General features: G+C 39.1%; 1 protein-coding gene across 1 annotated transcript in view; it reads left to right on the top strand.

The window, feature by feature from the left end:
* The window catches only part of ACSS3 (acyl-CoA synthetase short chain family member 3), a 368,594-nt gene that overhangs the window by 109,107 nt on the left and 244,565 nt on the right, over positions 1-14,922 (top strand). The window contains exon 2 of the mRNA XM_008256845.4: positions 1,235-1,314. The gene's annotated coding sequence lies outside the window, so the exon portion shown is untranslated. The remainder of the gene's footprint in view (positions 1-1,234; positions 1,315-14,922) is intronic.

The following is a 14,922-nucleotide window of genomic DNA, read 5'->3' on the forward strand; positions in this document are numbered from 1 at the left end:
TTCACTCCCTAGGTGGCTGCAATGGCTGGAGCTGGTCCACTGGGCCGATCCAAAGCCAGGAGCCAGGAGCTTCTTCAGGTCTCCCAGGCGGGTACAGGGGCCCAAGGACTTGGGCCATCTTCTACTGCTTTTCCATGCCATAGCAGAGAGCTGGATCAGAAGTGGAGCAGCCGGGACTCAAACCGGTGCCATATGGGATACTGGCACTGCAGGCAGGGGCTTTACCCGCTGCACCACAGTGCCAACCCCAAGGCATTCTATAAAATAATTTTATGAAAGAGAAGTGGATGTGGTTTATAAGGTTGTATGAGGAATCCTTGTAGCCATGGGACTGTTCTGTGTGTTTTTAAAAAATTTACATAAAGAAAACAGTTTTCAGGTATTTCATATACATAATTTTAAGCACATAAGGCTACTTTCCACCCTCCTCCCTCCTGCCTTTCTTCTATTGTTTTCTTTCAACTTTTGCAAAACATACTTTCAAATTACTTTATAATCACAGGCTTAATCATCCACTAAATAAGGAGTTCAACAAGTAGAAAGTGTAAAGAGGGGCCAGCACTGTGGCCCAGTGGGTTAACGCCCTGGCCTGAAGCGCCAGCATCCCATATGGGCGCCAGTTCAAGACCTCACTGCTCTACTTCCGATCTAGCTCTCTGCTATGGCCTGGGAAAGCAGTGGAAGATGGCCCAAAGCCTTGGGCATCTGAACCCACATGAGAGACCTGGAGGAAGCTCCTGGCTCCTGGCTTCGGATCAGCACAGCTCCAACCGTTGCAGCCAACTGGGGAGTGAACCAGCGGATGGAAGACCTCTCTCTCGCTCTCGTTCTTGCTCTTGCTCTCTCTCTATGTGTCTCTCTTCTTTCTGTGTAACTCTGATTTTCAAACAAATAAATAAATCTTTGAAAAGAAAAAAGTGTAAAGACCAGTGTTCCCTAGGAGTAAGACAATAATCAAATTTCAAGATGTCAATTTCACTCATACACAGTATGGGTTGTTTTTTGTATTCTACATAGTAGCTACCACAAGCCAGAGTAAACATATGATTGTATGATACTTGTCTTTTTGTGTCTGGCTTATTTCACTAAGCATAGTGGTCCCATTGAATTCTGGTGTGATGTTAATTTCCTTTATCCAGGACCTTGCTACTAATAACAGAACTGATCAGTCTGTGGTATATTTTCTTTTTTTTTTTTTTTTCATTAACCACAAGTTTCTTCCTTTTGGATACAGACTTAATGAATCATCCATGGACATTTGGACATTTGGACATTGACCTTAACTGCCACATTTGGATTCTGTGATGCAGAGAGGTAAGTAGTCTTTGTGTGACAATATAAACTCAGGAACTTTTGGGCTCCTGTGCATGGAGATTTATGCTAATTGTGGAGCTCTTGATGAACTCCAGACATATAGCATGGCAAGTGTGTGTCTGTGTGTGTGGTGGGGAGGAGTTAAGAATACATGGTTTCTGCATTCTACCTTACAGTAAAAATAACTCCTTGAGGGAAGGCTTGTTTAATGTAGCAGTTAAAACGTCTCTTGGGATGTCTGCATCCCATATCAGAGTGCTTGGGTTTGAATCTCAACTCTGCTCCCAGCGAGCTGAATTGGAAGAGAAGCAGGCACAGCGTGAGTCGGTTCCTATAAGGGATGCTGGCTTTGCAGGCAGAATCTTAGCCTACTATGCCACAGCGCCGGCTCCAACAGCCATTTTTAATCCTTTTTAAGTTCAACCAAAAATTCATTATTGCATTTGAGGGTATATGATGAACACATACAGCTTAAAAGTCAATGGGCTAATTCATTAAGTTACTGTAGTTTATATTGCCAAGCAAGTGTTGCTGAATGGCTAGTTTGATTTATAAATATTTGTTTCATGGGGAAAATGAGGGCCATCAAGGGCAAAGAACTGTTTGAACAGATTTGGCTCTCTAGGAAAGCCAAATTCAGGACATAAAATGGCAACAGTCTAAGTCAGTTATGTAGGACAGATATTCTAAAAAATATTTCTAAGATGCAGCCTTTAATCTGCCTTCTATTAATTATTAGTTAAGATTATCAAAATCAAATCAAAAAAGGAAAAACATCAGACTAAAGTGCCTAATGTTTATGTATCTTTTATTGTCAGAGTCTCTCCTAGGTGCAACCACATGAATTATTTACTTTAAATTCTATATAACTCTATAAGGCAGCTTTAAGGGGACCCTGATTTTTGGTATCCTCAACTTCCATTCCTGTCCCCCTCCAACTGTGAAATTACTCTGTGGTTTAAGACTAAGCCGGCCTCCTGGCTCCACACTTTGGTCTACGCCAATTATAATGCTGCCTTCTGTTCTTCCTGCCATAGAAACATTTTTGTGAGGGTGGCATGTGCATCTCTGTGGTGAAATCCAGAGGAAAGGTCATGGCTTGTATTCCGAGGCTGAGGAAAGAGTGGGTCATTCTTATTCTAGACGTGGGAGTGTGAGGTGTGAGACTGACAACCACTAAGCCATTTGTCTGTCCTGAAGTAAGCCAGTATTGGCACAAAACCTTAGAAACTGGAGGCTGATGAGGATCGAAGTCTTTCCAGGGGTCAATTGCTTCTCCTCAAGATGGAGAAGAATTTTGTGAAACTTACAGTGAAGTATCCTAAGTGGTTTGCAGGCATATTATTGACCTTGTTGTACTCAGGAGTAAAGTGAGGTTCAGATTTCTACAGTATTGCCTGAGACAATAAGCTCTAAAATGAGGATTTGGGTTCTAGAAGTCTGAGCTGCTGAGCCCTGGTGTTTAACTGACAACATAAATGTTCTTCCTAAACTGGAAACATACAACTTACTATTAGCATATTCCAAGAATTGTTTCATTGAAGGCGTCAACAATCTCAAATTTGTTGATATAAAATATAACTTTGAAGAGGATTGCAGGCAATTTTATGAAAATAAAAACTGAAAACAATCTATTTGACTCTTTTTCAAGATTACATTCTCCACAAGTAAAATGCAAGTGACACAGTATTGCAGATACAATTAAGAAACTTTAAACTCTATAAATATAGAACATGTATAGTCCTTCTGTTTATGTTATTTTTAACGTGCAGTTAATGAAAATATTTTTGCTTTAATGAACCAGCATATATTGCTTGTAAAACAATTTTTTTAATAATACTTGTACATATTTTTGGGTTACCATATAACATTTCAGTACACATATAAGGAATTTCAAAGAAATTATTTCTTCATCTAATTAAAATATTTTTAAAGATTTATTTATTATTTGAAAGGCAGAGTTAAGGAGAGAGGGAGAGAGAGAGAGAGAGAGGCAGAGAGAGAGAGGGGAGAAATAATGAGATCTTCCATCATCTGGTTCAGTCCCCAAATGGCTGCAACAGCCAGGGATAGGCCAGGCCAAAGCCAGGAGCCAGGAACTTCTTCAGGGTCTCCCCATGTGGCAGGAGCCCAAGCACCTGAGCCATCTTCAGCTGCTTTCCCAGGTGCATTAGCAGGGAGCTGGATCAGAAGTGGAGCATCCAGGACTCAAACCGGTGCCCATATAGGATGCCAGCACGGCTGGCAGCACTTTTTTTTTTTATTTGACAGATAGAGTTAGACAGTGAGAGAGAGAGAGAGAGAGAAAAAAAGATCTTCCTTCCATTGGTTCACCACCCAAGTACCCGGAACTATGCTGATCCGAAGCTAGGAGCCAGGTGCCTCCTCCGGGTCTCCCATGCAGGTGCAGGAGTCCAAGCACTTGGGCCATCCTCCACTGCCCTCCCGGGCCACAGCAGAGAGCTGGACTGGAAGAGGAGCAACTGGGGTTAGAACCCGGCACCCATATGGGATTCCGGTGCCGCAGGTGGAGGATTAACCAAGTGAGCCATGGCGCCGGCCCCTGTTGGCAGCACTTTAATCTGCTCCCCCACAATGCCAACCCTGAATTGAAATGTTTTGATGGTGAAGTTTTTTTCAGGAATGGGTTGAGATAATTATTGATGCTTCAGAATCCGAGCACTTGGGTTATTCTGTGTTTAACAAAAGTGATTTTGAAGGCATGAGTAATTACAGTAATCGTTGTTTCTATAAGATGGAATCATTGCTGGGCCGGTGAGTGCATTATTTCTTTGCTGGATTGAACATTCTAATTGGGGAAAAGAGTGAGTTTAGGGGAATCAGAGGTTTGGAGAATTTTTTTGAAGTCTGGTAAGTCCCTGAAGGGCTCTGTAGTGATATTGATTGGTCTTCAAATCCCAGTACTATCTTTTAGAAAAATTAGTTACTAGTATTTGCATCACCTGCTTGTTGAACAAATAAGATGTGATAATAGAGCCTAGAGTGGTAGAAATAATCTAAATCATATAAAATATAAGTCAATACACTGCAGAGCCTGTTATTAGTAGTGCTTAATATTTTTAAATTCTCCAAGCAATTGTGTTCCTTAGATAAATGATGTTGACAATCATACACTCATTCCTTTTCAACAACGTGGAAGAGCATGAGGAGCAAACTCATGGTTTTATTCTTTACATTTGGATGTTTTATCACCCTTAGTCAGAATGGCTTATTTCTTTCTCCGTGCTGCATGGTGTGCTGGCATGGAAAAATGACTTTCCAGTCCTAGAAGCTATGAAGTTCAAATCTTGACTCTAGCAATTAGTAACCATAAAAATGGGCAACTTGCTACCTTCTCTCACATCATTTGCCAGAAAGGAAGAAGAATGCTTTTTATGACATTAATGAGTGTTTTACAACAAACAACATCAAGCACAATAATAATATAAATAACATATTCAAAATGCCTTACTTAAATTACTAATTACTTTGATGTTCATGCTCATATTTCCCTCTGGCATATTTCCTTTTTCATTGTCACTGTGCACCACATCAGAGTACTCTTTAATGTAAAAAGAATCAGCACCTTTTAACAACTGGAACTTACTCTCTTTTGATATCTCAAAAAAATCAAGCAACTTGAGAACATACACCTAAAAGTGCTGAATATAGTTCAAAGTGAAGTTTAAAGCTGATTCAAACAATATTTTCTCCTATGTTTCAGGCACGTTAATGAAATTCTTCTAAATACCACTAGAAAATATTGCTTCCAGAAGCTTACCTGGCCTAAGAAATTTAGGGTTCTTTAGAAGTCTTTGTTTAATTTTTTTCTATAAGATTTAAAGCAAAATTTTTCATGACTATTATGCAAAGATTATAATTACATGTTAGCTGCATGTCATGTTTGCATACAAGAACCCAGGAAAACTATACACAATGAATTGTATGTAAATTATACAGATCTCAAATCTCTTTTTTAATACTTGAATTGGAATTTTTAATCTTAAAAATGAATAATTGTCTTGGTCCCCATTTTTCATCTACTTCAGCCAACCTTAAATTTACTTTTTCATATTAACTTTGCTTGCTGCCCCAATAGACTAGTACTATGTGGCAGATATTAAATATGTAAAAAAGGTGCTTTATAATGCAGTATCTTCATCATAGTAAATTAAGGTTCACTTTCAAAGTAAAAGGATTTATGTGTAGAATGCTAGTTAAGATCAAAGCTTACTTTTATATAGCATTGTATTTCTATTACAAACAACGACTCCTTAAGAAATAAAGAAAGACCTTCAGCAGAACAAATGAATATAAGAAGCTGTGAGCAGGTGCAAAGTAATGCAGTCTTCAGGGTAGAGCAATGGGAACCTTTTCCTTTGGGCATTTGTAGCTTACACATTCAGTGTTAGTGCAGTGTCTGGGAGATTGACTTATTCAAATAAAACCAAATTGGAAATAAAGGTCCTGATAAAGGAGACATCTATTGTGTGGACACCATCTATCATCTTGTGATCCCTAGATCCGTTCTAACAAGGGACCATATTAATATGCAGGCACTTGTGTTTTATTCTTTTTCCAGTTTTTGTTCTAGCAATGAGGTATCCCCATGAAACTCATTAAGCCTCCTGTTTCTGCAGCTGACACTCCACTCAGGCATGAATAATCTAAGGGGTAAACAGAATGTTGATATAAATATGCAAGTCCTTTTGATGAAGCATAACTAGGAAATTGGAAGAGACTCATAGGTGCATGCGCGCACACACACACACACACACAGAACATTGTACCACTTTTAGTGTGTGCAGAGATGAAAAACTGTAATCTCAGTTTTGAATGCTTGTCAAGTGTTCATACAGATAGATGTAAGGTATTAATAAAATGAACATTTAAAATATGGGAATTAGGAAATTCAAATAAATAATTGTAAATTTCCTTTTCCTTGATTATGTATAAAATAGTCTCTATACAAGGTAAGGCTAGGGAAGGAATTTATTTAATATTCACATATTTTTTGGGATTATTTGTATATCACTCTGAAAGAAATGAGGTTAGATTTAAAAATTTATGTAAACTCAGAGAATGGGTCATCCATTTTGAACAAAGAATTCTGTATATCTCAAGTGAACAAATTGAAAGAAAATAGTGACTACTGACACAACAGTTAACACTTATCAGATTGGCAGAATTTAATATTTGATAACACTCCTAAGAAAATAGAACTCACACTTTATTAGTGATCATATCATCTGGAGAAATTCCTTAGGAGAGTTACTGGCCAGTAGTTTGCACTTTTGGCGATGAGCAGGCTCTTTACCCCAATGTCTCTCGATTCTTGAGCGCTAACAAAGAGAAAAGCTTGCTTGTATGCCCTCTCCATTCCCTATGTCAAGGCAAATTTGGATTCCACTCCCCATAGCTACCTCTTGAAGTTCTGTCCTGGAAGTGGACCTAGGCAGGCCACTCTCAAGCTTTGTTAGGGACTGGAGAATCCCCACCGCAGTACTCCTCCTAACTGCAAGCCCTTTCATCTGCTTAGGTTTGCAGCATACCTCAACCCATGCTAGAAGCAGCGTGAGTTGTTCTGGTCTCCGTGCTTTCCCGTGAACACCTGTGAGGTTTTTGGGCAGTTCTCTCAATGTGTGTGATCCCAGTGTTTTGCTCTGTGTCCCACCGCCCTTATTGCCCACCCTCCTAACATACACAAAAACAAATGCATGCATAGATCTGTGCTGCCTGTTCATCTGTGTGATTTGGAAAGACTCAAATACTGAGCTGCCACTGCAGCCTCCAGCTCCTGAGAAGTGTTTTAAGAAATGCTAGCAATGTGTTTAGCAAAGAGGAATTGGATAAATTATAATATACAATGAATCTGCCATATTGAAATGCATTAACTGAAGTATACTTCAATCAATAGAAAGGAATCATTTTAAAATGCTGGTCTTTTAAAATTAATATTCCTAGATAAGTTATCATCTTTCTAGTCTGTTCCATGGACATTTTAAAGTAAAAAGAAATTTTAAATAATATGTGCATTTGTTAGCTGCATAACAAAATCAAAGCTCAGTGACTTAAGAAAGCAATCACTGATTATCGTACTAGACCTGCAGGATGGCTAGGATCATCTGCAACTCTGCTTCAGGCTGTGGTACCTGACAGCTCTGCTTCTCACCACAGGTTTTTGAGATGGTTCTGATTTCTCTTTTTCTGTCTTATCCTCCTGGGACCAACAATCTGGGCAGGTCTGGCAAAAGCAGAGACTAAAACATGAAAATGGAAGCACCAAGACAACAGAGCTAAGCACAGAACTGAGAAGCTGTCATTTTGTCCATAAATCACTGGCCACATCAACTAGCATAGCCAAATTCCAGGTCAACTATGTCAATGGCAAAAGGGTGAATATAGGGAGATATCAGTAATCAAAACCTACAAACTCCATTTTGGTAAATATACAATATACAAATAACGTCTAGATTCACTATTTCACCTACAGAATTTCAAAGCAGTTAAGCTCAGATAGAAGCTGTCGCTCCCCCTCTTCGTGGAGGAACGACACAGGACCCTGCGCTGTTCTTTTCGTCTGCTCGGCCCTCCCCGGGTTTGCTGCTGGTTCTTCCCGGGTTGGCTACTGTCCCTTCCACCTCCGTGGAAGGGCAGTTCCCCCTGGCCACATTCCCCACTTCCGCAGGGGAGCGGCACACCGCCGGCCGGCTCTTCTCGGGGGCTGCACAGGTGTTCCCCTTAGATGTTCCCCATAGATGTTCCCGGTGCATGCCGTCTCTCTCCTCCTTTATAGTCCTCCTCCGCCAATCCCAACTCGGCTGCCCACACGCCGAGCACGCTGCTCTCCTCCAATCAGGAGCAAGTCCTACAGTTTATTGGTTGAACTGGAGGCAGCTGGGTAGAAGCTGTTTTCTCCTCTCCCAGCGCCATATTGTGGGAGAGCAGATGCATAGAATAAGTCTTAATTCCAGTAACTTAGTCTAGTCCGAGCTGCTCCCCACAGAGGAGAGCAGATGCATAGAATAAGTCTTAATTCCAGTAACTTAGTCTAGTCCGAGCTGCTCCCCACAGAAGCCACATAGAATGAATTAGGTAAGCAAGAGTGTAAAGCAATCAGTGGGTCAACTAGCAATAGATTCAGAGGGAAAACAAAACACATTTAAATTAAAAAGATTTATATGTTTATTTTAAATACTAGAGAAAGAAAAAAAATATATCTGTTTTCTTCTGGTTAACTCCTTAAATGGCCACAACAGTCAGATCAAGGCCGGGCTGAAGCCAGAAGCCAAGAACTCTTTCCTGGTTTCCCAGAAGGATGGCAGGGATCCAGGGTCTTGGGCCATCCTCTGCTGCCTTCCCAAGTGTATTAGCAGGAAGCTGGATTGAAATGGAGAGCTAAGATGAGCCAGCACTGTAAGTGGTGGCTTAGCCCACTACACAACAATGCAGTCCCCTAAAACAATATCTTTCCTATAAATGATTTATTATCAAGTAGCAACAGTCTTATCCCTTGTCTCCCAATGTAAATAGCAATAGGTTTCTTCAACATGGCTCCAAAGGCAAAAGAAAAAAAAAGATAAGAAAATGGAAAGGCTAGTAGCCTGGTATTCTCAGTTTATGCTGTGTGTGTTGAAATATGGCACTGTTTACCATGAAAAAGTATAAATACTACATTTTAATCCAAAATACTAAGAAAAAAAGAACAGAACCTCAGAATCATATTCTAGAAAAGGTTCATTAAATTGAGTATGTGCAATTTATGAAAATGATGCATATTAAAAATAATGAATGGCTAATATTTTAGGAGAGTAAACTAAACAGAAGGTGAAGCATAATCTTAAAATTGATTGCAGAAATAATTCATAATTGTAGGAAATAGTCTGTCTCTGTAAGAGCAGTTATGAAACAATCTATTGTGTGCAAAAGTCAGATAGTCTGCAACTCCTAAGAGTGGCAAATTTTTTAACAACTGAAGAATGCTTTTTCTAAAGTAGTTAGAAAAATATAAACTTTAATGTAAATAAAAACTGGGACCTCACATTTCACCATACTTTTAAAAACAGTAAAGCAGTGACCTCTATGAAGACTATATAACAAATATAAATTAGAATTTTTGATCTGAATATAGAATAGTGATTACTAGAGGTAGGGAAGTGTTGGAGGAAGGAGTCCAAAAAGGGCTTGGATAATGAGAACAGAAACACAGGTATAGAAGAAATTTGTGGGGGGATTCCAAGATGGTGGAATGGGGAAAGGACATACTGCTTTAGCATAAGGGAAAGTAATAGCAAAAAAAGTGGAGGAAATGCATTCCCAGGGGAGATTTGGAAGGAAACCTGCAGTGCAAAATTCTGCAGAAGGAGGAGGAACTCCATGGATCAGCATGGAAGGTGTGAACGCACAGCAGTGAGTGTGGACACAACACGTAATACTTGCAGCCAAGATCTGGAGGCAGCATCGGCTTTGGAAAGCAAGAAGAGAGCAGATTGCAACAGCCTGTGCCACTGGTGATGTTACCAGAAGGAGAGCCCAGAGGAGCACACTGTCTTTGAGTTGACTCAGGAGCCCCAGAGGAGACAAGGTACCTGCCTGAGGCAGCGAAAAAAGGGCATGCTCCTCTCTCTCCATCCCCCGACAATGGCGCCCTGCAGCTGGCTGGGAGAAGGCACCATTTTGACACCTGTGTGGCTGCAGTGGCTCTTGTATACACCCGGCAACTGTTGAATAGAAGGCTCCATTTTGACACCAGTAGCTGTGGCAGCGGCTATTGGATACATGTGTGATCCAGGGATTTAACCAGAGGGAAAAATCCATGTTGCCCACTGACTGTGAGTCTATCCAGGAGGATTGACAAGGGACTGGATACCCACAGAGGATGGTGAATTGCCCCCCAACCTTTCAACAAATCACATACTCTGGGGCTGAACCTGCTAGACAGAGCACCCAAAAGCAGCTGGCTCTGAGAACGTCTCTGCCTCTCTATGGACAGAAGCTGTGATGGGGGCAAAGTGGATTATCAGTATCCCATGACTGTGGGAGCCCTGAGTGCCGAGACTGTAGGAACTTTGTGACTAATGATCAGGCACAGAGTATAGCTGGGTCTCTGGGCAATCACTATGTGCAATGCCAGAGGCTGAGAGCTGCCTGATTGTATTGGGTGGGTCACTGCAGAGGGATCTGTGCTCATACTGAGGACTGCACAGATCCTTTGTGTGGTTCATGCAGCAGGAGAGGTGAGTGTTGCACCCACTGTGGGCTAACTCTGGGATTGATCACCTTATCTCAGAAGAGAGCAAGGGAGTGTGTGGTTATGCCAACAGAGGTGATCATACAAACAATAGAGGAAATCTAACACACTCAACTTGGGTGTCACTCTGGATACTCGCCCCATCCTAGAGCACTGACCAGAGCTCCCTGGCCACACCCAGCACATGGCTTTGGGTATTCACTGAAAGAGCAGATGCTTCATTAAGTCACAGAGGCATAGTTCAAAGATAACAGCCATCGGTATTACCACAAACACCTAAAAATAAATGCAATAATTCAAGAAGCAAGAATAAGGAAGACAATACCACTCTCCCAAATGAATGCAACAACACTTAACTATTTGAATGTGAAGATGAAGAGATTGATGAATGCCTGCAATGGAATTCTAAAGATTAATCATATGGTCACTCAGAAGCAATCAGAAGCAAATTAATGAAATCCATAAAAGAAAAATTTTCCATGGGATTGAAATTTTTAAGAGAAATCAAACTGAAATATTAGAAATGAAGAATTCAATATGTCAAATAAAAATACAGTGGAAACCCTTACCAACAGAGTTGGTGAGGCAGAAGAAAGAATATCCAAACTAGAACACAAATCTTTGGAAATATCTCTGTCAGACCAAAAAGAAACAAAAAAAAAGAAAGAAAAATTTAAAACAGTGTTGTACATTTGGGGGATACTATCAAACAACCTAACATATGGCTCTTAGGAGTTCCTTAAGGTATGGAAAAAGAAAATGGATTGGAAGTCCTATTCAGTGAAATCATTACAGAAAAATTCCCTAATTTGGAGAAAGAAAGAGACAAGAGCACTATGTGGTGATTAAGGGATCAGTTCAACAGGAAGACATGACTGTAGTAAATGTATATGCACCTAATGCCAGGGTACCTGGCTGTGTAAAACAAATGTTAATTGATTTAAATGGATACATAATCTCCAGTGGTGGACTTCAATACCCCACTTTAATCAATAGAAAATCAACAAAGAAACAACAGAGCTAATAGACACTGTGGACCAAATGGACCTAACTGATATCTATAGAACCTTCCATCTGACAGTTGCAGAATATACATTCTTTTCATGAGTGCATGAAACTTTCTTTAGGATAGGCCATATCCTAGGGCATAAAGCAAGTCTCACCAAATTCCAAAAAATTGAAATCATACCATGCATCTTTTTGATCACAATGGAATGAAGGTGCAAATTAACAACTGTAGAATCTCTACAACATATGCAAACACATGGAAACTGAACAACATGCCCTTGAATGGACAGTGGGTCATAAAAGAAATTTTAAAAATTCTGGAAATGAAAGAAGATGACAATACAACATATCAAAACTCATGGGATACTGCAAAAGCAGTGTTATGAGGGAAGTTAGTAGCAGTTGGTGCCTATATAAAGAAATTTAAAAAGCATCAAATAAAGAGCTATCACTGCATATCAAGGAAGTAGAAAAACAGCAACAAACCAAACCCAAAATTAGTAAGAGGAAAGAAATAAAACAAAATTGAAACAAAAAAATTACAAAAGATCAGAGATTCGAAGAGCTGATTTTTTTAAAAAAAGTTGATACATCATTGGTCCAACTTAGAGTGAGAAAGAGAAAGTACAAAATTAAGGAAATTAGAGATGAAAAATGAGCTGTAACAATGGATACCAGATAAATAAAAAGAATCATCAGGAATTACTACAAAGAGCTATATTCCAACAAGTTGGAAAATCTGGAGGAAACGGATAGATTTCTGTACAGATACAGTCTACCAAAATTGAGTCATGAAGACATAGAAAACCTAAACAGACCAATATACAAGCCAGAGATTGAATCAATAATAAAGACTCCCAAGAAAGAAAAGCCCAAGACCAAATGAATTCACTGCTTAATTCTATCATACATTTAAAGAATGAATTCCAATTCTTAAGATGTTCAAAACAATCAAAAGGAAGGGAATCCTCCCAGACTCCTTCTATGAAGCCAGCATGACACAACCCCTAAACAAGAAAAATAAAAATCAGAGAAAGAGAAATATAGACCAATGTCCCTGAGGAACATAGATGCTAGAATCCTCAACAAAACACTTGCCAATCAAATCCAATAAGGAATCAGAAAGATCATTCCACCCAGACCAAGTGGGACTTATCCCTTGTATGCAGGGAGGGTTCAACATTAACAAATCAATAAATATGATACATCACATTAACAAACTAAATAAAAATGATATGATTATCTCAATAGATGCAGGTAAAGCATTTGATAAAATACAACATCCTTTCATGATGAAAACCTTATGCAAATTGGGTATGGAATGAACATACCTCAACACAATCAAGGCAATTTATAACAGATCTGCAGCCAGCTTCTAAATGAATGGGGGAAAAGTGGGAAGCATTTCCACTAAGATCCAGAACCAGACAAGGATGCCCACTTCCACCATTGCTATTCAATGTAGTCCTGGAAGTTTTAGCCAGAGCCATTAGGCAAGAAAAAGAAATCAAAGGGATACAAATTGGAAAGGAGGAAGTCAAACTATCCCTATTTGTGGATGACATGATTCTATATATAGGGGACCTAAAAGACTCCACTAAAAGACTATTAAAACTCGTAAAAGAGTTTGGTAAAGTTGCAGAATATAAAATCAACACACAAAAATCAACAGCATTTATATACACAGACAATGCCATGGCTAAGAATATTTAAGATCATTCCCATTCGCAATAGCTACAAAAATATTAAATACCTTAGAATACATTTAACCAAGGAGGTAAAAGATCTCTACAAGGGAAATTAGAAAACATTTCTAAAGAAATAGAAGACAAAAAAATGGAAAAATCTCCCCTGTTCAGGGATTAGAAGAATTAATATCATGAAAATGTCCATAATACTGAAAGCAATTTACATATTCAATATAATCCCAATCAAAATACCAATGACATTCTTCTCAGAACTAGAAAAATGATACTAAAATTCATATGGAAACACAAGAGACCCCAAATAGCTAAAGCAATCTTACACAACAAAATGAAATTGGGAGGCATCACAATACCAAATTTCAAAACACACTACAGGGCAGTTGTAATCAAAACAGCCTGGTACTGCCACAGAAATAGGCATGTTGAACAATGGAACAGAATAGAAACTCCAGAAATCAATGCACACATCTACAACCAACTCATCTTTGACAAAGAAGCTAAAATTAATTGCTGGAGAAAGGACAATATCTTCAACAAATTGTGCTGGGAAGATTCATCCTTCTTATGCAGAAGTATGAAAAAAGACCACTACCTTACACCTTACACAAAAATCAACTCAAAGTGGATCAAGGATCTAAATCTCCAACCTGATACTATCAAATTCTAGAGGAGCACATTGAGGAAACTCTGCAAGACATTGGTGTAGGCAAAGATTCCTTGGAATAGACCCCAGAGGCACAGGCGATCAAAGCCAAAATTGACAAATGGGCTTACATCAAGCTGAGAAATGTCTGCACTGCAAAGGAAACACTCAGAAAAGTGAAGAGGCAACTAACAAAATGGGAAAAACTATTTGCAAACTATGCAATGGGAAAAGGGTTAATATTCAGAATCTATAAAGGGCTCAAGAAACTCAAGAATAACAAAACAAACAATCCAGTTAAGAAATGTGCAAAGGACTTAAATAGGTAGTTTTCAAAATAGGAAATTTAAATGACCAACAGACAAATGAAAAAATTCTTAGGATCACTAGCCATCAGGGAAATGCAAATCAAAACCACACTGATGTTTCTCATCACCCCAGTTAGAATGGCTCTCATATGGAAAGCAAAAAATAATGTATGCTGGTGAGGATATGGGGAAAAAGATATCCTAATCCGCTGTTGGTGGGAGTGTAAACTAGTACAGTCATTGTAGAAAATAGTATGGAGATACCTCAGAAAGCTGAAAATAGGTATATCATATCACCCAGCAATCCTATTCTTGAGAATTTACCTAAAGGAAATGAAATCAGCATATGAAAGAATTAGCTGTACCCCTAGTTTATTGCAGCTCAATTCACAATAACTAAGATATGGAATCAACCCAGATGTCCATCAGTTGATGACCAGATAAAGAAATTATGGTATACACTGTGGAATACTACTCAGCTGTAAGAAAGAATGAAACCCTGTCTTATGCAACATAATGGATGCAACTGGAAACCATTATACTTAGTGAAATAAGCCACTTTAAAAAGACAAATACCATGTTTTCCCTATTCTGTGGCAACTAATAGAGCACCTAAAATGTAATGTTTAAGAGTGAAATTGACATTTTGAGATTCATTACAGCCCTTCTCTGTACTGTTGAGGAAGAGTGTTT

Source organism: Oryctolagus cuniculus, chromosome 11 (genome assembly GCF_964237555.1).
Source record: "Oryctolagus cuniculus chromosome 11, mOryCun1.1, whole genome shotgun sequence".
Lineage (NCBI taxonomy): Eukaryota > Metazoa > Chordata > Mammalia > Lagomorpha > Leporidae > Oryctolagus > Oryctolagus cuniculus.